The sequence below is a fragment of the Acanthochromis polyacanthus genome, chromosome 14 (genome assembly GCF_021347895.1).
Source record: "Acanthochromis polyacanthus isolate Apoly-LR-REF ecotype Palm Island chromosome 14, KAUST_Apoly_ChrSc, whole genome shotgun sequence".
Classification (NCBI taxonomy): Eukaryota; Metazoa; Chordata; class Actinopteri; family Pomacentridae; genus Acanthochromis; species Acanthochromis polyacanthus.
Genome location: NC_067126.1, coordinates 11,156,890 through 11,181,265, shown reverse-complemented (window position 1 = coordinate 11,181,265; position 24,376 = coordinate 11,156,890).

Below are 24,376 nucleotides of genomic sequence, written 5' to 3'. Positions count from 1 at the left end.
TTGGCCTTTTACAGCTTTTATTCATAGGTACAGTGGGGACAGACAGGAAAGGAGGGAGAAGAGTGAATGAAAGGCATGCAGCAAAGGGCCACGAGAGGGAATCAAACCCTGGCTGCTGCGTTGGGGAAGCCCCTGTACATGGGTTGCCCATTGAACCCGTTGAGCTGCGCATGTGCCTGTAAAAGCTGTAACTTAACAGGATGGCTTAGACAAACCGTTGTGAGTCACTAATTCTAGTTTAAAAAAATGCTTCGATTTTGATCTTGCTATAAACAAGTTTTATTTTTGCTTTTTTTGCAATAAATCAGTCCATTAGGACTGAATTAGTACTAATTCAGGAATTTCTCCAACTGTAACTTGGAATTAAAGACAAACTGACTGATTACATTTTAATCGTCAGGTCAAACTTAAGGCCACTGGTACCTCATAATAAATGCTTTTGCCCAAACTCAGCAATTAATAAGCTAATTCTGACAACATTTCATATACCTGACCAGCAGGATAAAAGGATGAACTGATGACAATCAATATCCAAAAGGTCAAAAGTCAACTTCACTGCAACATCATATTGTTGAGGGAAAAAAAACATGTTTCTTGCCATTATTTAAATTCACAATACAGAAACAGATTAAACAGATTAAACAATTCCACTTTTAAATAGGTTTTTGTTTTTCTGTTGGGCTTCTGTTAACTATACCATTATTATTTTTTTACAACATCAGAGCATTTCTTGTCTTCAGCATGTGTGTTATAGCATTTGCACCCACACCTGTAGGTGTGGCTGCAAGTAGTCCAAAATTTCCTTACTCTAATTTGAATAAATTCATTTTTAGCACGTGTAAACCAGTGAAAACTTACTTTGGCACATCGGTGCTCATTCATGTGGCAACAGCAGAGACCCGTCAGACAAAATTGAGATATTCCCATAAAATCTTTAAACCTGTTCACTTTGAATAGCAGTGAAACCTTATTAATTTAGTTTAGAAAACGTAATAAAAAAAAAAATCAAAATCACACAAATGTAAATGTGTCACTCTCCCTATCTACACTCCCCACTGGAGAACCCCCTCCTACTACTACTTTTCTGTCTCTCCCTCTCTATATGTTTCCCTTTACCCCTCTCCCCCTCTCACACACTCACCCCCCTCACTTTCACTCACACCCTATGTACCCCCCATGTTTACTGTGCTTATATGTTTTATAACATGTTTGTTGATAGTTTTTCAGGCAATGTTGTGCTATTATATAATGCATATATAGATCCTGACTTGCTATGTACAGTGCCTTGTGAAAGTATTCAGCCCCCTTGAACTTTTCAACCTTTCGCCACATTTCAGGCTTCAAACATAAAGATATAAAATTTTAATTTTTTGTCAAGAATCAACAACAAGTGGGACACAATCGTGAAGTGGAACGAAGTTTATTGGATATTTCAAACTTTTTTAACAAATAAAAACCTGAAAAGTGGGGCGTGCAATATTATTCGGCCCCCTTGCATTAACACTTTGTAGCGTCACCTTTTGCTGCAATTACAGCTGCAAGTCACTTGGGGTATGTCTCTATCAGTTTTGCACATCGAGAGACTGAAATTCTTGCCCATTCTTCCTTGCAAAACAGCTGGAGCTCAGTGAGGTTGGATGGAGAGCGTTTGTGAACAGCAGTCTTCAGCTCTGCCCACAGATTCTCCATTGGATTCAGGTCTGGACTTTGACTTGGCCATTCTAACACCTGGATATGTTTATTTGTGAACCATTCCATTGTAGATTTGGCTTTATGTTTTGGATCATTGTCCTGTTGGAAGATAAATCTCCGTCCCAGTCTCAGGTCTTTTGCAGACTCCAACAGGTTTTCTTCCAGAATGCTCCTATATTTGGCTCCATTCATCTTCCCATCAATTTTAACCATCTTCCCTGTCCCTGCTGAAGAAAAGCAGGCCCAAACCATGAGGCTGCCACCACCATGTTTGACAGTGGGGATGGTGTGTTCAGGGTGATGAGCTGTGTTGCTTTTACGCCAAACATATCGTTTTGCATTGTGACCAAAAAGTTCGATTTTGGTTTCATCTGACCAGAGCACCTTCTTCCACATGTTTGGTGTGTCTCCCAGGTGGCTTGTGGCAAACTTTAAACGAGACTTTTTAAGGATATCTTTGAGAAATGGCTTTCTTCTTGCCACTCTTCCATAAAGGCCAGATTTGTGCAGTGTACGACTGATTGTTGTCCTATGGACAGACTCTCCCACCTCAGCTGTAGATCTCTGCAGTTCATCCAGAGTGATCTGGGGATGGGGGGGCACCCTGTCGGCTTGGCCCTGCATTGCTGTGATGGCTGTTCGGGGCTTCAGGGTCTTTCACACTTGCATGTGCATGTTTGCTCAGGTCCCACCAGCTCCTGTCGAGTTCCGCTCTTGAGCAGTGATGGGACCCACCAGAATGTGCTGAGACTCTCTCCAGAGTCTAATCTCACACTAAACCCACTCTCCTTTTCTCTAGTATCTTCTTCCTATTCCACTCTATACTGACATGACACCCACAACTATGGTGTTCAGTACTGTCTGGTTATTTATTCATTTTTTTTGTGTATGTGTTTGTTTCATTGTCTTATTGATGGGTAATTAATAGTCGGGAATAACACAGCACCTCATATTCTTCAGATGTAATAGCACCACTTGCTAGTCCCTGTCCGTCCTGTTTCGTCCTGTCCACTCTTTGTTTCCCTTCACGTCACCACTGAGGTGTAGCACTGCCCTCCCTGACTCTCAACAGGGAATTGTAATAAAGAGTGTCAGCTTAGCTTTCAGGGAGGGCTGGTGATGGTCACACGAATGCACTAAATAATATTTGGCTGCAAGACTAAAATATGCATTAATCTCAAAAGTGTTGACACCCCTTCCGTGGAGTTAAACAATGAGAATAAATGCAGACAAAAAAAAAAAAAAAAAAAAGAAACCTGACAGGAGAATAAATCATCAGAAACACATTAAAAACTTCTTCGACTGTTCAACTTTGCACTTTGTGGTCTAAAATATGTCTGATTGAAACATCTGCTGCACTGTAGCTTAGTAACTGACTCATCTTTGGGTCATTTGTCAACAAGTCTCTCATTTGTTGATTTAATTCTTTCAGAGACCTTTGCTTCGCCGAGTTATCGGTCATCATTTTTAACTGGTTACTCAGTTGTCTGAGCTCACACAAGTGGCAGCTGAGGTTTCCACCCCCCCCCCCCCCCCCCCCCCCCCGTCTCTCCCTCTTTCCCCTGTAGGAATTAAGGAAATGTGAAACATCACTGACCTAAATAAATGCCACATCCACCATCTGGTTGTAGACCAAACAAACTCAAACACTAAGAAACAGCAAATTCATCCCTCTGACTCCTTAACCAGCTTTTACTTGGCTTCTCTCATTTTGTAAATTTGTGTCTGCAAGTCTAAACACAAGGAATCCCATTAGTTTTTGGAGATTTTATATTTACACCAAATTGACAAGCTTAATACTCCCTTTGTTAGCGTGACAAAGGAAAAGGCAAATATTTTGATTACATGCCAGTGGTTGAAATACGAGAAACGTGTTTCGCAAAAGGTTCATTGCTTAACTGGAGTTAATTTCCAACTTCCATCTGTTGTCGTACAAATCACGACTTTGACTTTGGAAATTGTCTTTTGTTTTATTTTTTGTTGTTGTTGTTGTTTAACCGTGATGTGAATCACAGACAAATCAGTGACACAGATAACTCACAATGAGAGAAAAAAGGTTTTTAGCACCGCTTTTTATGAGCTGTGTTAGTAAAACATTCACAAATGTAAATAAAAGATCCTTTTATTTTTAGAACAGGAGAAGCAATGGAGTTAATACACTGTAAGAAAAAATATTAGTAATTAATTGCAATGTTTGAAGGATTTACTGCCATTTTACAGGTTTACTTTTTAATACAATTACAAATTATAATGAGTGAAATCACAAAAAGTATTAATTTACATTAAAAAAACAGGCCAAATTGTAAATGGCAATCACATCAGAAGTCTCTTTTTTGCAAATAGTATTTTATTCCTTTACAGTGTTTGACCATAACACTGAATTATTTTTTATTTCATTTAAATCAGTAAAAACAAATCCATAATAGCAGATTTAATCTTTAACATTGTGTGATCACAAAATTAAACTATTTAAATTTATTTTAAGCAGCTAAACATATCATTATTATATGTTTATGGTTTTGAAATGTTACAGTATACCCCCTTTTTGAAAATATTTTACACACGTGGACAAAATTGTTGGTACCCCTCAGTTAAAGAAGGAAAAACCCACAATTCTCACTGAAATCACTTGAAACTCACAAAAGTAACAATAAATAAAAATTTATTGAAAATTAAATAATCCAAATCAGCCATCACTTTTGAATTGTTGATTAACATAATTATTTAAAAAAACAAACTAATGGAATAGGGCTGGACAAAAATGATGGTACCCATAACTTAATATTTTGCTGCACAACCTTTTGAGGCAATCACTGCAATTAAACGATTTCTGTATTTGTCAATGAGCGTTCTGCAGCTGTCAACAGGTATTTTGGCCCACTCCTCATGAGCAAACAGCTCCAGTTGTCTCAGGTTTGATGGGTGTCTTCTCCAAATGGCATGTTTCAGCTCCTTCCACATATGTTCAATGGGATTCAGATCTGGGCTCATAGAAGGCCACTTTAGAATAGTCCAACGCTTTTCTCTCAGCCATTCTTGGGTGTTTTTGGCTGTGTGTTTTGGATCGTTGTCCTGTTGGAAGACCCATGACCTGCGACTGAGACCAAGCTTTCTGACACTAGGCAGCACATTTCTCTCCAGAATGCCTTGATAGTCTTCAGATTTCATGGTACCTTGCACACTTTCAAGACACCCTGTGCCAGATGCAGCAAAGCAGCCCCAAAACATTACTGAGCCTCCTCCATGTTTCACCGTAGGGACAGTGTTCTTTTCTTCGTATGCTTGGTTTTTGAGTCTATGAACATAGAGTTGATGTGCCTTACCAAAAAGCTCCAGTTTGGTCTCATCTGTCCAAAGGACATTCTCCCAGAAGCTTTGTGGCTTGTCAACATGCATTTTTGCAAATTCCAGTCTGGCTTTTTTATGAGTTTTTTTCAGCAGTGGTGTCCTCCTTGGTCGTCTCCCATGAAGTCCACTTTGGCTCAAACAACGACGAATGGTGCGATCTGACACTGATGTACCTTGGCCTTGGAGTTCACCTTTAATTTCTTTGGAGGTTGCTCTGGGCTCTTTGGATACAATTCCAACGATCCGTCTCTTCAATTTGTCATCAATTTTCCTCTTGCGGCCACGTCCAGGGAGGTTGGCTACTGTCCCGTGGGTCTTGAACTTCTGAATAATATGAGCCACTGTTGTCACAGGAACTTCAAGCTGTTTAGAGATGGTCTTATAGCCTTTACCTTTAAGATGTTTGTCTATAATTTTTTTTTCGGATGTCCTGGGACAATTCTCTCCTTCGCTTTCTGTTGTCCATGTTCAGTGTGGTACACACCTTTTCACCAAACAGCAGGGTGACTACTTGTCTCCCTTTAAATAGGCAGACTGACTGATTATGAGTTTGGAAACACCTGTGATGTCAATTAAATGACACACCTGAGTTAATCATGTCACTCTGGTCAAATAGTTTTCAATCTTTTATAGAGGTACCATCATTTTTGTCCAGGCCTGTTTCATTAGTTTGTTTTTTAAAATAATTATGTTAATCAACAATTCAAAAGTAATGGCTGTTTTTGATTATTTAATTTTCAATAAATTTTTATTTATTGTTACTTTTGTGAGTTTCAAGTGATTTCAGTGAGAATTGTGGGTTTTTCCTTCTTTAACTGAGGGGTACCAACAATTTTGTCCACGTGTGTATCTGGCATCCAGTTTTCCCAGTTTTTTTTTTTCAATTTCCTTTTTCTTTTCTTTTTTTTCCCACAAGTGCTGCTCTTGGGATTCTGACTTCGACCTGCATCTGTCCAAAGACAATCAGTGAATAGAATGAGTATTGTAGCTCGTCTCCTCCAACTGTTTTCACAGGTCAACCCAAAGAAGACTATTTGTTTGCTGTCCACGAACCTTTTATAATAACCTTATACAACACAAGGAACCCATGCTATTTTGTATCCAAGCTGCCTTATAACTCTGCAAATGGATACATTTTTTAATATTGGGCGGCCCTGGTGGGAATCCAACTTAACACTGCCGACGTTATTGAAACAACCGACCCAACGCTCCACACTAAAATAACCGTAACACCTTAGAGCCGCTGGGCCGCTCCTGAAATCCAAGTTTGACCGTCTCCACTGTGAAAACAAACTTCCACAGCAGTCATTTTACCTGAGAGTGATGTTATCACAACTAAACTTCTGTGATCTTTGGTTGTGTAGCAAAGGTTGTGACATAAGGTGTTGTGTCACTGTGCTGTCGGACATCTTTTAGGATCCTGAATGAAGGAAGAATTGGATGTTTTTAGGTAAAAGCACGATCAAGAACTGTTGTCTGTACATTATTAATGTCATGTATCTGCAACAGAGGAGACAACAGTTTCAGAACTGCAGTTGTTGGACTGCAGTTCTAAGACCCTTGCTTACAATGCCACCGATAGAACTGGAGGATCCCAAAAGTACACACTATATGCTTTAAATGTTTTTTTCCTCCCAAATAGTACATTCTAACTAATGTGTTAAGGTTTCAAAGGTTTATTCCATCCAAAATACTACTTTGTGTCCAAGTATGTAAAGTTTTAAAGGATTGTTCCACTCACATACTATTTTCTAACTAATGTGTTAGGGTTTTAAAAGGATTATTCCATCCAAAATACTGATTTCCATCAATATACGTATAGTTTTAAAGGTTTGTTTTGCCCAAATAGTACTTTCTAACCAACAAGTACTGGGATTAAAGATATATTCCACCCAAATACTACTTTCTTTCAATGTATGTATACTTTTTAGAAGGTTATTTCACCCAAATAGTACTTTCTAGCTAACAAGCTAGATTAAAGGTTTATATTTTCCAGAATACTACTTTCTGTTCAAATACTTACAGTTTTAAAGGTGTATTCCACCCAACCAGAACATTAATCTCACGAGATATTGATTTTAAGGTTTATTCCACTTCTACTTCGTTTTTGTCCACCTGAATAGTACTTTCCAACTAATAAATTATGTATTTAAGGGTTTATTCCTTCCTAAGTACTACTTTCTGTTGATGCACTTATAGATTTAAAGGTTTATTCCACACAAAATACTACTTTCTGTACAAATATTTCTAATTTCAAAGTTTTTTCCCCAGCCAAAAAATCCTTTCTAACAGAAGGATTAGGGTTGTAAAAGGTTTATTCCAGCTAAAATACCACTTTCTAGCTATTAAGTTATGGATTTAAAGGTTTATTCCACCCAAATAGTATTTTTTAATTAAAAGTTTAGGGTTTTAAAATATTTTTTACAAACAAAATTCTACTCATTGTGTAATTTTACGATGAAGAATTGTTGTCAATACACTATATTTTCCCATAAAAGGCATCTACAATAATGTCTAAACCAAAAACATCTAACAAATAGGTTTATAGGAGTAATTTCTGTCAAATGAGCTTTAAATAAGTTGCAGCATTTTATTGAAAAGCCCTTCACTGTATCTGCATATATTCCAGATTGTTGCTTAGTTGTCCTGCCGGCACAAATTCCTCCAATTCTAGAATTTACTTGCACAAATGCACAAGAGGTCAATTAAATGTCATGATGTAATGACACACGTAGAATCTTTGGTGCTGAGGAGATGCTGCAAATGAGAGACTTTTGGATGTTTTAAGGGCTCAGCTAACTCCTCTTCCCCTCAAGGTCAGCTTCACCCTCTGAGCCTCGGCCTTCAGATTTCATTTAGTAAAGGAAGGATGAGTATCTTGATATGCTCAAGTCTGGCTGAGGGCTTCACTCAGCTGCCAAAGTTGTGTAACAGCAGGATGTACGTCTTGGTGCAACCCCTTGCTCAGCCAACTATGGTAGTTTCTTGCAGGGTAGGAAGGTTTATTTAACTGAGATGTTAAAGAGCATGGGAGGATACTGTGCCCTGTCATTGCTGGCTATCTTTGGCTGTGGATGTTGAGAGTTCAGACCGAGACAGAGGACTTACTGTGAGATATAAAGGGGAACATCAGCTGGTTGCTGTCCAGAATGGCTCAATGGGAAAGAGATAGCGGGGTTGGCCGCCACTGTGTGTAGCCTCTTTGCATGGTAACTGCAAACACAAGTATTCTGCTTGCAAATGTTGAATTTGAATGGAACTGAACTGATTATGACCTTTCAGATCTGACTGTAATGTGTCTGTAAATGCATTTAACACACATATGACCTAGAACAGATTCACAGTAGCAGCTGTGGTTAGCTGTGATGCTGGAACTGTATGAGAATACTCCCTAAAAAGGTGTCTTTTTAGAGATTTTAAATTAAATCTGTTCCTCACAGCAATTGACATCAGCACTTAATGTGAAAAGATATCATGAAACACCAAAGTTCTGTAAGAAGCTGCATTGTTTACCCCTACATTTGCCATGATAGTTCCTAAATCTCAGCTTAAATATGGGTTACATAAGTTACTGAGATTTTTGCAGACCTGACAACTCAGTCTCTGGAAAATTACTTTGTTATACTTCTAAACTACATTTCTAATTAAATTTTGGTGGGAATCCTATTTCAACAATTACCTATAGTTCTAAAGATTTATTCCACACAAACAGGACTTTCTGCCCAATCACGTCTAGTTTGAAAGGTGTATTTCACCCAAAATATTACTTTATGACCACTTTCTTGTACTTCTAAAATAGAATAGCATAGAATAGAATAGAATAGAATAGAATAGAATAGAATAGAATAGAATAGAATAGAATAGAATCACTTTATTCATCCCCGAAGGGAAATTCAACAAAGAATACCTTTCTAACTTTCTAACTAACATGTTATGGGTTAAGGGTTTATTCCACTCAAAATGCTATTTTTTTTGTCAAAGTACATATAATTTTAAAGGGTTTTGCTCCAAGTAGTAGTTTCTAACTAAAGGGTTAGGGTTATAAAAGGTTATTTTTCACAAAATAATACTCAGTGTCCAATTACTTAAAGTTTTATAGGTTTGTTCAATACAAAATACTACTTTCTTACTGATGAGTTTTGAGTTTAGAGTGTTATTCCATTAAAAGAGTGCTGTCTAACTAACAAGATATGGATTTATATGTCTATTTCATCCAAAAGTATTACTCTCTGTCCACGCACTTATGGATTTAAAGGTTTATTCTCGTCAAATAGTGTTTCCTGACTAACAAGCTGTGGAATTAAATATTTATTCCGACCAAAAATACCACTTCCTGGTTAAGTACTTTTAGTTTTAAAGGTTTATTTCACTCAAACAGTTCTTTCCAACTAACAAATCATAGGATTAAAGTATTTTTTTCAACCCAAAATACCACCTTCTGTCTTACAAATAGTACTTCGTTACAAAAATGTTAGTTTTTTTTTGAAAGGTTTATTCCAACAAAAATATTACTTTTTGTCCCAAAACTTGCAGTTTTAAAGGTTCCACAAAATAATTTATAAATTTTTTTTTTTTGCCGAAGCAATCTAATTTTAAAGGTGTATTCCAGCTAAAATACTACTTTCTGTCTGCTTACTCATAGTTTTAAAATGTTATTCCACCCACACTATACTTTTTAGCAAATACATTATGAGTTTAAAAGGTCTCTTGAGAAAACTGGTCCATGGTTGGGTTTAAGTGAGCTATAGTGCTGCTCTAAAGTAAGATCCAAGCTCTCCAAATGCTCCATCAAAATCAAATCAAACTTGTCAATATAATTCTTGCACCACATTTTGCAGATACTCACCCATTACTTGCTGGTTAAAACATTCCACTTCTTCACAGATGCCACTGTAGTGAGATAATCAGTGGTATTCACTTCAGTGGGTTTAAGCAGTTTTAATGTTGTGGCTGTTCGCTGTATCTTTTGTTGGAGGGTGCTGTTGAAATATGACAAGCAACAGACCCAATAATTACTTAATTTTCATGAATTTATTGTGGTAATATGACCAAGATTACACTTTTAAGATCTGAGAGAAAAGTCTTATGTTTACAGAATATTCACTTGCACTCTTGTGACTAAGGTAACATAAGCTCTTATCATGTATTCGGTTTTGCACAAACCATCCACAGTTTTAAGGGACTCTTGTGTGAAAACAGGAACATTTCCTAACTCACAAATGCATAAATGACCCTCAGGCAGACTGACTAAGTGCAAAAATGTCCTCTCACAGTTAAACAAAAGGGAACAGAGCACTATTTCAGCTCTTGGGGTTTATAATTCAAGTTTGTCTTCTTGGCTCTTCACACACACACAAAGCTATAAAAATGAAGACAGGAATGCTCAGACGTCACAGCTTAGCTAATGTTATGTTATATTTGTAAAGTACAGAGGCAGAAGAAACATCTGGGACGCCACGGCCCAACTTTTTTAGTGACCAACCACAACAGATTCTCCCAGTTCTCATCACAGAAACACAAACATCTCAACACAATCAGAACAGCAAATAAAAGTGTTTTACTCCTCATAATGAGACAGAACTCAGAGTTCTTCTGGCTGTTTTTCAGGAATTTAAAGGCGATCTGGTGTTTGTTGCTGATAAGCCGTAGAACAACCTAAAGAAAACACGGCAATACATTTAGTCACGTCTTCAAGACACAGTTATGCTTTTACAGCCTACATTATGCAGTTGTTTAACTTTTTTAATTTCGCTCATTGTTTTCTGGTACTTGTAATTATCTTTTTTTCATTTTTATTGACTTGTTATGCAGCAGCTCAATACATGATGGGACTTGCAGTGACTTTTCTCTCTTGACTTTGCTCTGGGAAGGCAGCTGGTCCAGATGGTGTATGTCCAAGGCTGCTTAAAGACTGTGCTGTTCAACTGTGTCAACCTCTCCACAGGATCTTCAACTTGAGTCCACAGCTGGGGCGAGTGCCTGTTCTATGGAAAACATCCTGTATTGTACCGGTACCAAAAATCAAATGTCCGGCTGAACTAAATGACTACAGACCTATTGCCCTGACCTCACACATCATGAAAACTGGAGCAGCTGGTTTTACGTCTACTGAGGCTTGAGGTCAAAGACAAACTTGATTCCCTGAAGTTTGCATACAAATTGGAGTGGATGATGCCATCCTCTTCATGCTTCACCATGCCCTGTCTCATCTGGAGGAACCTGGAGTTTATGTGAGAATCATGTTCTTTGATTTTTCAAACACATTCAACTACATCCAACCCACCATTCTCAAAGACAAGCTCACAGAGATGGGAGTGGATCCTTCCTGTGTTTCTTGAATCATAGATTTCGTGACAGGAAGGCCATAGTTTGTCAGGCTGGGGAACTGTGTTTCTGGGACATTAATGAGTACTGGGGCTCCACAAGGAACAGTCCTGGCTCCATTCCTGTTCACTCTGTATACATCTGACTTCAAATACAGCACTGAATCCTGCCACATTCAGAAATACTCTGATGACACTGCTATCATGGCCTGTATCAGAAATGGACATGAAGCCAAATACAGGGATCTGATAAATGCTTTCAGTAACTGGAGTCACAAAAACTGCCTGCTGCTCAACGCCTCAAAGACAAAGGAAATGATCATAGATTTCTGAGATCCAAACTCCCTCTTCAGCCAGTGAACACTTGTGGCGTGGACATCGAGATGGTGACATCGCATAAATATTTAGGTGTCCACCTTGATAATAAGTTGGACTGGTCTATAAACATAGACTATATCTACAAAAAGGGGCAGAGCCGACTCTTTTGGCTCAGAAGACTCAGATCAATAGACATCTGCAGTAAGATGCTGCAGATGTTTTATTAGTCTGTGGTAGCAAGTGTCCTGTTTTATACTGCAGTCTGCTGGTGAGGCAGTATAAAGAACAAGGATGCAAGGCGTCTGAACAAACTTGTTAAAAAAGCTGCCTCTGTGGTCAGAATCAAATTGAAATCATTGGAGGATGAGGTGGAGAGACGTGCACTGAGCAAGGTGGAGGCCACTCTGACAAACATGGATCATCCACTTCCTATCTCCCTCAGTAAGCAATGAAACATCGGTGCTGGACGGCTCCTATCCCTGTGCTGCAGGACAGAAAGATTCAGAAAATCTTTCTTACCATCAGAAATTAGACTATTTAATTGTGAAGTAAACAGATGAGACCTCAAATAATTGAATTTTCCTTTAGAGATAAATAAAGTTATTGTATTGTATTGTATTGTATTGTATTGTATTGTATTGTATTGTATTGTATTGTATTGTATTGTACTGTATTGTATTGTACTGTATTGTATTGTATTGGTGAGAGTCACTATTTCAGGTTTGAACAGTTTTAAATGCATTCACATATAAAATAGTCTTATTAAAACTGATCAACTCCACACTTTATTTCTACTACACATTACTTTCAGTATGAGCTGTGCCCTTTAGTGTAGGTTTGTCTTTTCAACTCTAGACATTTGAAAACACAAAATAGCTCAGGAAGCACAGTTTGCGAAATGTTCATTTTGGTTAAACTCAAAGAAGCAAATGATAATTGTCATTCCTTTTTAGAAATATTCCTCATCATCAGTAAATGAAGCATGTTTCAGTCACTGGTTGCTTTCCGATTAGATCTGAGACTGCTGTCATTTCACTGAATTCACAGGGAAACAAGGCAAAAGTGAAACTTCAATGAGAAATAGAAACTGAACAGTATGTGTTGCCTGAGGCAATGCTGTTCTTCAAAGGAAAACTGATTCAGACAGACTAAAAGGGATTTTCCTGATGTCATGTCATGGCATACCTTTCCTTGTTAACAGCATCATTTTCAAAAAGTACGTCTTGCTGGAAAAGTTACAGAATTTTGACAGAAAGTGAAACAACTTGGATGCTCATAAGAAACCAGGTTACTTTTAAGTCTGAGGTCTATGAATAGCAGCATGTTGTACAAGAAAGAAAATTTCTCTAGCAGAAACTAAGCTTTACAAAACTTGAAACTATTCAGACATTAAGGTCAGCTGAGTTTAATTAAATTGATCTCTTAACTTGCCCATGCAGAAGTATGTTTACTCCAGAAATACAACAGTAACTGGGTCACTTATGTGCATGTAAAGAGTAAATGTTGAGTGTTGATGAATGATGAGTGAGTGTTGCCCTGAGCATCGCCTGGTAGCTCAGCTGGACTCGGAGAAAGACGTCTCTCCCCTTTAACAGACCCCATCAATAGTCAAATCTTCTTTTGTTGTGTAAATGATGTGTCTGTTGACCTCACTGGGGCTTCAAGAGAGTGATTCACAACAAATGAGTCACACAGTGTCACTCTGCAAATCATCTCACTGTGTTCATTTGCCTTGTGGTCCCATCTCTGACTGAAACAGTTCACTGGGGGGGAGACAGCTTTGGAGTTGGATGGTTGTAACATTGTGATGGTGCATAAATCATAACTAAGCACTTTATTTTGCTCACATATGGCAATATTTACAAAAAAATGATTCCGTTGTTCATATTTGTGCTAAAAATGTTTAATACATGTCATGTAAAGCAATACTTTTTTGTTTCAGTGTCAGATTCGTGACTTTTTTACTCTCTTTTTAAACTGTGTGTTTTTCAGTTCCAACTGGAACCCATAATGCTCCTCAGGAGATACTGCAGCAGCTCCTCCCTTAGAAAGTACCTTCTTTTCACCAATCTGAAGGCTATTTTTATATGCTTTCAGCCAATCAGAGGCCTGTCTCTGGAGCTGCCACATGCCGGGTTTCCTGGAGAAGTCTGGGATTGTGGTTATGTTGATTAGTGACTTGGAGACGTATGAGGCTATATATATATATGTGCGCTTCGGAAACACACCCAAAATACAGGCCGAGCTGGAGGAGGAGCAGGACTCGGAGTAAGAGCAAAGGATAAAGCCCCCAGCATACCACAGATGTTTCTGCATAACATTTAATCCACAAGGAACTGAAAGAAAAAAATTGCTTCATTATGTGCGTGAATGATACCACAAGACATTTGTTCTTTAATAACCAAAGAACTCTAAACATCTTACATCCTCTATGGGCTGCTGGAGACCATTTTCAAACTCTGAAATGAGTTTCAGTTCAGGATTGACTCATTTTCAAGATGTGACTCTCACAGGTTCTGCATAAGGACAACTGAATTCTGATAGTTCTGCTGTCCAGATACACAATAGAATTATGGAGTGCACTCTAAAAAAAATTACTTAATTTTTTTCAAATTTAACTGTTAATTTTTAACAACTTACTGTTATTTTACTTTTTTTTTTTTTTTTTTTTTTACTGTTTTTGTTCATTATATTATTTATTATATGGTCTTACATATAATATATTCATATATCAAGGATTGAAAAATACTACAGTTTTTTAACTGTTATTTAACATAATTTTCCCAATTTATTAAAATATGGATAATAAATAAAATCACTGAAAAAATATTAATTTTCAAGTTAACTGTCAGTTGCCAAAACTGTGAATAATGTCTTTAAATGGTAAGTCTTTTTTTAATTATGAAATTACATTTTTCTTTTACTGTTTTAAAAACAAAAAAATGTCTTTATAATCATGTGTAAATGTTTATTCACAATTGTATATTTAAAAAAATGAAAATTATAACTTGCATCCTCTTTATTTTATTTGTATTGTTTATTTATTTATTTATTTTACAGGTATTTGCTTTAATATGAACTAAATGATTGTATGCTAGATGAGTCATTTTTATTGCTGACATACACTGTAAAGACCATGTATATCATACCAGTCTGGAGTTTCCAGTGGCTCCTTTAACTCTAAATTTTCTATGATGAAAAACATGGCCAGAAAAATAAATATATCTTTTGTTTCATTCATAGGTTTAGTTCAGGTCTTCTGGAAATGCGACAGAATCTGCTAGGTCAAAAATTTACATACAGCAACTTGAATGATCAGTTTTTGTGATGTAGAAAGCTGTGTTTATCAAATCAAACCTAAAAATCCTCAGCCAGAAGGTAGATCTTGGGTGCTGTTTAGTGCTCCAACAAAACCCCAAACATACATCATAAAGCAGTAAAGAACTTTCTAAATCAGGCCAGAATTAAGATTTTAGATTGATCTCCTCAAAGTTCTGGTTTAAACCCCATCAAGAACCTATAGGTGGTGATGAAGAAACAAGTCTGTGTCAGAGCGAGAACAGATTTAGGTAAACTGCACCAATTCTGTCAAGAGGAGTCAAAGATACAATCAGAAGCTTGTGCATGGAAGCCAAAGCAGCATATCTGAGGTGAAAATAACCGATGGACATCTAACCAAATATTATTTTTTGTTTCAAATATTTTTATTAAATTTTCCATACATGTCATCCATCAAGCAATTCCATCATCTTTTTCTTTGTTTAATCGAATACAGGAGAACAAATAAACGAGAAGAAAGAAGAGCCAGAAAAAAAGAGAAAAAAAACAGAGAAGGACAATAGAACCCCCTCCCTCCCTCCCACCCTCCCTCCCTCCCAAGAGTGCTACCAGTTCATGCAGGTTGTATTCCAATTTGACTAATTTCAACCTTTTAGGTAGGAGATTAAGGGGTCCCAAATCTTTTCAAACTCGCTGAGTTTGTCTTTAAGAGTGAATCTTATTTTTTCTAGGTGCAGAGTTTCAGTCAGTTCAGTTTGCCAAAGTTTAACTGTTGGTACCTCCTTTTTCTTCCAGAAGAGGAGAATGAGCTTCTTAGCCGTAAGGAGCCCATACGACAACAAATGTTTGTAAGCCATGCTCAACCTCCTTTGCCTATCTGATATTCCTAGGATAATTAATATTGGATCCGGTTGTATTTCTTCCCTTAGTATTTTTGAAAATAGTCTAAATATTCCTTTCCAGAAGTTCTGCAGGTTTGGGCACAAACAATAATTATGAAGTAAAGTTGCCTCTAGTGAGCCACATTTATCACACTGAGCTGAAATTTCAGGAAAGAATCTGTGTTGTTGTAATTTAGTATAGTGTAATCTATGCAACAGGCTTAAATTGTATTAAGTTGTGCCTTGTATTAATTGAGCATTTATGTATGTGTTCAAGGCTCTTGTCCCAGGTATCCTCTGATATCTGTACACCCAGTTCAGTTTCCCATTCTGCCTTAATGGTGTTTGTTGAAGTTGGGGCCATATTCTGCAATGAATTATATAAATAAGAGACTACATTTTCAGACCCAGCAAGATGTCTCAGACAATTATCCAGCTTATCTGGCCCTGCAGTCTCAAAGTTGGGGAGGTGCGCTCTCACATAACTCCTAACCTGGAGGTATTTAAAAAAATCTTGTTGCTTGAAACTGTATTTAACTTGAAGCTGTTGGAAAGATATGAATGTCCCCCCAGGTAAAAATCGCCCACCTTAGATATTCCCATCTCTCGCCACGCAAGGAAACTGCCATCTATGTTAGAGGGAGCAAATGAGGGATTTGCCACTATGGGTAGTGAAAAAGACATTGTCCTCAGATTTAAATGTTGAGATATTTGTTTCCAAATGCGTATAGTGTTATGCGTATAGTGTTATGAATAATCGGGTTATTGTTGTAGATTGCTTTGCTTAGTGGAACAGGTGACAAGACAACTGCTCCAATGGTAAATGGTAGGCAATACTCCCGCTCCATCTCCAAACCACTAGGTAACACTGCTGTGTCGTCCAGCTAATAAATAATAACCAAATATTATAAATGCTGTATGTACATTTTTATATTTTTGAGCCAACAGATTTTGTCATTTTTCCAGAAGACCTAATAAATCTATAGAAGAACCCTCAATACAAGACTTGTTTTTATTTTAGTTGCAAAGCCACATGTGTTTCAATCTTTCCATCACAGAAAATGAAGAGTTTAAGGAGTCACAAAACTCAAGACTGCTGTACACCCCCTGTCAAACGTTTTAGGACACTTTCTCATTCAAATAAAGTAGAACCTGTCCTACAACGTTTGACAGGGGGTGTATCTACCAAATTTGGTACACATATGCAGCACATCAGGCTGAACAAAAAAGTCAGTGACAGCCACATTCCAAACCCAACAGGAAGTGAACTATTTTGCGTTGAATGTCAGATTTTGCCCATTTTTCATCTTTTTCTAGAGCGAACTCCTCCTAGGGGGAAACTCCAATTCACCTCAAATTCGGCCAGTACATACAGGAGGCCTTAATGATCCAAAGTTATTAAAATCTTTTTCCAAAGTCAAAGTGTCCGTGGCAGCCTCTGGAATTTTGATCCTTCGCCATGAAATTTCAAATGCTGTCTAAATGCCCTGAACATGCTCCAATCTGCCTGAAACTTTACATGTATGATCAGAATCCTGCCCTGATCACATCCATATGATGAAATTCACCCCCTGTCAAAAGTTGTATGACAGGTTCAACTTTATTTGAATGAGACAGTGCCCTAAAACTTTTGACAGGGAGTGTATATGGTCTTTACAAGTGGATGTAAACTTCTGTTCATGACTGTATATTGATTTTATCATGAAACATTAGACGTGCATCTCAAATCTGACCAGTTTGTTCTAAGCCATAGTGGTCTATCGATGCAAAACCACTTTTTAATGTTACTGGTCAGCATTCAGATGCCTGAAACACCTAAAACCTACTATTTGCCTATATAGACTTGTGATTTAATTCCCTCAGGGACTTGGCTTGAGACTTACCTTGAAAATTATGCAAAACACTATTGATTCTGTATATATGTGACTTTAACTAGCATTTAACTTGACTGAGGAAATCATCTGTTTGACTTTTAAAAATGTCTAACATCTTGAACTGTGTACTCTCTTTGTATTCCTTCCATAATGTTTCTATTCAGTCTGGCTGGATTTATGTTTTCCCAATGCTTGTTTACTGAAAAGAAATGGCTAATTTTCACTCTGGAAACAATGAAACACAACATGACATGTGGGTTAAATGCAGGGAAATATTTGTATTTTCTTTTCATTATCATAGGAAACAAAATATGTTTAATCCAGTCTCATTTAAAACTCAGAAATGAGTGCGAAAAACGATGTATTTAAGAGGAAAGTTTAATTTTTTTTATCCAAATGATGTGTTCAAGTACTTACACTATAAAATAAATCAAACCTAAAAAAAATCAACATTATATTTCACTACTGATCAGAACTTACATTCTCATAGTAATAACACGTAACACTAAAGTTTCGGTACAGCAATTTTTAAACAATCATTTATTTGGCTCATATTAAAAATGAGAACTATAAATATGGTAACTTTTTGGACATTAAAAGCTCTAAAATGATTCGGTAAAGGTCAGAGTGAAGGAGATTACAAGAACAAATGAAAAAAAACAACAAAGAAAACAACACATAAAATCCCTCCCAGTTATTTTGTTGACATTCTGTGAAGTCATTCTTTTGTTTCACAGACCATAATGACATCGACTGAAGGTAAATAACCTCACATGTTCCTGTTAAGGTGTAAATCAACACCAGGTGAACAACAAACTGACCCAGTGAGGATAATTTCTCAAAGATGATGGTGATCAGCATTTGTCATTCTTGTTGTGGGATCAAACCCCCGAAGGAGCAATTTCCAAGCATATCTGAAATGTGTTAGTCATCTTAGTGGTAATTTTGTTATTATTTTCTCATAGCTGAATACTTCAACAGAAACCACCCTGAAATAGAAACCATATGGGGTAATTTTTCCATGAATAACTTTCCCAAGCGAAGAGACAGAAAAGAAAAAATGTGGCTGGACTGATAAATACAAACACGGATTGGTCTCTTAGTCATTATAAAAGTAAAATCACCCATAAAAACAACAGATAAAAAGTTACAAGATGTCATTTCTGGTACAGTCATGGTTCAGTCAGTCAGGATTTAATAAAAACCTGCTGCAGTAACATGAACTGTGCCAAAAATAAATGCTATCATTTAAAGGCTTACAGTATAATCCTGTTGTGATGAGGGGATTATTTTGTTTTGCAAAAACAAATGACATGATAAAACATGTTTATGATGCAATATGTACCAGTGAGACAAAGTTCATCGCTTTCCTTGTCAGTTTTAGCTATTTTATATTTAATTGTCTCCATATTTCAATTTTCCCATATCTGTACCTGTAAAATATAATCATTACATTGATTTCATGCAAGGCTGCACAGTGTCCTAGTGGATAGCACTTTTGCCTTGCAGCAAGAAGATCCCCGGTTCAAATCCCGGCCTGAGCCTGGGATTTTTCTGCATGGAGTTTGCATGTTCTCCCTGTGCATGTGTGGTTTCCTCCGGGTACTCCGGCTTCCTCCCACAGTCCAAAAATATGCTGAGGTTAATTGGTTACTCTAAATTGCCCGTAGATGTGAATGTGATTGTTTGTCTGTATATGTAGCCCTGTGACAGACTGGTGACCTGTCCAGGGTGTCCCCTGCCTTCACCCGAGTCAGCTGGGATAGGCTCCAGCACCCTCCACGACCCTCGTACAAATAGCGTTCAGGAGTTCAAGAGGGGACAAGTTAGGGAGGAAATTGGAAGCATACACACTGTTAAGGTGTCTTACTTCATTTTCAAAATCAGGCGTAAGATCACCAGAATACTTTGTGATCAATGGTTGGCACAGAGAAGAGATTTGTCCTCACTAATCTGCCCAACTTTCAGAACAGCAGAAAATTAATTTACAATATTTGCTGTGGTCTGGAACCTAGTTCCCAAGTCACTTATGATACTGTCCATAGCAGTAAAAACACAGTGTTCCATACACAGTGTCTGCACTCTCCTGAGACCTCTCCTCTTCAGAGGTCTCATCATGGAATCTTCGCCTTTTCTTCTGGTGGTTGCAGTTGCTCACCTCCTTCCTCAGTTGTGGGTACTGGGGCTTGTTCAGGGGTAGGGGGCTCACAGGCCTCATAGACAGCAGCACATGCATAATTTTGACACGGGGGGTGGGGTGGGGGGTGGGGGTGGGGTGGGGGGTGGGGGGTGGGGTGGGGGGGTGGGGGGGCTGATTAAATATGGGCAGCTTGCTAAATGTGAACAGTGAAATATAAAATTCCAGAATTTTCTTCAAAAATATGAGCTAATATGGGGAGAAAAGTGAGCTAGCTTAAAAATCACAAAGTTAAGAGAGTAGAAACAACAACAGGCTAATGTTCCAGAACTTTCCACCACATGAACCAAACCCACCTTGTTTTTTTAAAAAACTGGGTAACATATCGCCAGCCCTTGGCATCTCTCTCCTGCCTCATCTTTTTTTCTTTTCGTTTTTGACTACCTGACTTCTGAGGCATACTGTCGTCACCCTACTCAGTCTGACTGAAGCACCGCTGCGCGCAGCAGTTCAGTCGATTCGGTAGGACTGAACCATTTTAAGTGGGGGGGGGGGGGGGGGGTTTGAGAAATGTTTCCAAAACAAATAAACTTAGTGTTACCAGCGCATTGTAAATAATATTTATTTGTGATTATAAATTAACAAGATAGTGCCATATTCATTTTGTCAGTATTATAATTTTATCAGGGGCCTTTCTGGGCCCCTGTTAATGATGGGCCCCTAGAATCCTTCGCCTTTTTCCCCCTTTTTCGGTGCCCCTGAGGCCACCATTAGTAAAATGAAGATGTTGTTTTGTTGTTGTTGTTTTTCCTTTGTTAACATGACTATATGGCATTTCTCATATTCCGGATCATGCATCATCAGTGAAATAAGCACTGACTGTGATGGCTGAATGTTTCCACCATCAGATTGTAGCAATGACAGTCTCAAAAACACAGATTCCGACAATCAGGCTTTCATGTGTCACAAATCTAAGGAGCCAATCCTGTCACCTTACACTATAGGGTTTTCTACAGCATTATTTTTCAGGGAAGATTTCAGATTTGAATGTGTGGCTGAAGTGTTTCAGTGTTAGATGTTGCCATTGTGTAGTGTACAGTAGCATCACAGTGTTTGAGTCGTAGGTGAGCTGGTGTGCTTGAGATGCAACAAGTGTTGGAGGGATGGGTGGAAAGAGAGGTGGGAACTTCGTAGAGCTGCACATTCTAAAGGAAACAGCAGTACATCTTAGCCATTTTAAGGCATGAAAGAGGTTATTTTAATGAAAAAAGTAATTCTGATGTTTTTAGAGGTTTAATTAATGTTTGGAGAGGGACTTCAAAATTAAATTGTTACTTATTATTCCATATAGAAACTAAAAATTGAGTAGATTCGGCAAAGTTTGCAATTGTCTTGCAACTACAAGCACGATGTCAACAATGCATCAATTGATTTTAACTATTTATAGTATTTTGATATCTCTGCTTGCTTACTAACTTATTTCCACAAGTTGCCAGTTACAATATCTTGGTCCTTCCACTGGTTTAAGTTGGTGGGCAGCATGCTCTCTGTCAAGAGCTATAACAGCCAGAGTTTATTGGGTATTGCACCATAAATATGTTAAAAATTAGCCTAATTCCAGTTCCTAATCCTATCTGATTTTCTTCCAAAACAGAAATATGTGGGTAAACCACCAGCTGAGAATTATTGTAGTACTTTGATAAAAAAAACTGTGGGAGGCAAGTTCACAAACACGAAAGATTTATGAGAGGAGACTCTAAACTGGATTCTAATATGAGAAAATGTCACGAGTCTTTGCAACAGTTGGCACTGTAACATACTGTAATGAACAAAAGTTTACATACACTTGTAAAGACCATATGTATCATGACAGTCCTGAATTTCCAATGACACCTGAAACTCTGAATATCTGTCATGGAATCATTAAAACCGTTATGCTTTTGTCACACACACACACACACACACACACACACACACACACACACACACACACACACACACACACACACACACACACACACACACACACAATTATGCATTTTGGTTCTTTTACAGATTTATTAAAGGCCTTCTCTAAATATGATGAAATTGCTGGATCAAAACTATATGTACAGAAAAGCTAATATTTATTATACTTTGTGTAAAGCCCCAGTTCCAGTAGCACCAAAACAGACCGAGAGCATAATACTGCCACCACCATGCTTGATGGTACGTTTGGTTTCCTTGAGGTTATAGAATTCACCTTCTCTGGTCATTGCAGTCAAATAGCTGACCTTTTGTTTTCCTCCAGAAGACTTTTTCTTTGTCCAAGTGATCAGCAGCAAACTTCAGTCAAGCCTTAAGATGTTAAGATGCCTTTTCAAGAGGAAGAACCTCCTTCTTGCAGCCTCCTAGCTCATGGTGATATAAAACACATTTAACTGTGGATGCTGACCGCTGTGTTCCAGAAGCTTCTAAGTCATTGCAGGTCTGCTTTTTTTTTTGGTTTGGATGACATTTTACTATCCTGACCAGTTGTCTCTTATGATCAGGTGATATTTTGTGTTTTATTCCTGACTGTGGTAGGAACACATCTGTACCATGAACTGTATACTAACACAGCTGGCACAGTAGATTTGTCCATGTCATTTTCTTGACTTGTTCCAGTCAAGGATGTGCTTTTTCAGATCTTTGCTGAGCTCCTCATACCTTCCCACTGTAATGTTTGAGTCTAAGGAGTGTATCAGATGTACCAAATGGGCTCAGGAGTCATTGGCTGTATTTATTTATAATTTCTCATGAGAAGAAAAGAGACCATGCTACTAAGAAAATTTGTTTTCTACATCACCAAAACTAATAATTCAAGTCGCTGTTTGTTTATTTTTGACCCACTGTTATGGGTAAGTGGAGGAGCTCAGGCGCAGGAAACGGCAGACAGTGGTTCTTAGGTTTTTTAGTGGTTTTATTGTTACAATAAACAAAAGACTACAAATCCCAGTCAGGGAAATGTTTCTGGGAAAACAATCAAAAAACAGAACTAGACAACAGCCTAAAACAAAAATAGCGCTGACTAGCGGGACGGGGGTCTAAGTCTCAGTTTTACTACGCTTTGCAAAATCAGAGGTTTCACAAAAACTTAATCCAAGAATCATACCGAACAGACGCGAACACTGCAGAAAATACTTAATCACCGAAAAATACTAAGCGAGTCAGCTTACTCCAACGTATATAGTTAATCACTAAAAGCTCAGTTCTAGCTAAACTTTACGAACAAGTGGCTCTCTTCTCAACTACTTAACACAGTGAATCAGGATGCTCGAGCTACACTTTACAAACGAGTGGCTCTCTTTTCAACTACTTAACACAGTGGATCAGGATGCTCGGACTGGGTTTCGGGCAGCTGGAGCGGGTTGAAGACGGCTGGCCGTTTGGGGGGGCAGATGATGGACTACTGCCGCAGGGTGACAGGTAGAACGCCAGGTAACGGAGGCAACACAGCTGTATCTCGTCTTGTTGATGGCAGGGTGAATAATCAGGCGGCTCCGGGAGTGACGCAGACTGGAATGAAGGAAACAAAAACGAGTTTAAGAGCAAGCACTGGCGGTAATGGTGGCATGACTGACTGACTGACTGACTGACTGACTGACTGACTGACTGACTGACTGACTGACTGACTGACTGACTGACTGACTGACTGACTGACTGACTGACTGACTGACTGACTGACTGACTGACTGACTGACTGACTGACTGACTGACTGACTGACTGACTGACTGACTGACTGACTGACTGACTGGATGGATGGATGGATGGATGGATGGATGGATGGATGGATGGATGGATGGATGGATGGATGGATGGATGGATGGATGGATGGATGGATGGACAGGAGATGTTACAATCCGGCACAGAGAGGTGGGCAGCATCCGTTTATAAAGCGAGAGACGAAGGATGTGATTGGCTGTCCCCAGCTGCTCCTGTGCCAATTGATAATGATCACGAAATGTGAAACACCTGTACCGTTCTTGCCTGCCGAACCAACCTAGAAAGAGAGGGAGAGAGAGAACACAGAGCAGAGCTAACTAGGACCAGCTGCAGCTGGCCTGACACCCACCTACACACGTGGACAAAATTGTTGGTACCCCTCAGTTAAAGAAGGAAAAACCCACAATTCTCACTGAAATCACTTGAAACTCACAAAAGTAACAATAAATAAAAATTTATTGAAAATTAAATAATCAAAAACAGCCATCACTTTTGAATTGTTGATTAACATAATTATTTAAAAAAACAAACTAATGAAACAGGCCTGGACAAAAATGATGGTACCTCTATAAAAGATTGAAAACTATTTGACCAGAGTGACATGATTAACTCAGGTGTGTCATTTAATTGACATCACAGGTGTTTCCAAACTCATAATCAGTCAGTCTGCCTATTTAAAGGGAGACAAGTAGTCACCCTGCTGTTTGGTGAAAAGGTGTGTACCACACTGAACATGGACAACAGAAAGCGAAGGAGAGAATTGTCCCAGGACATCCGAA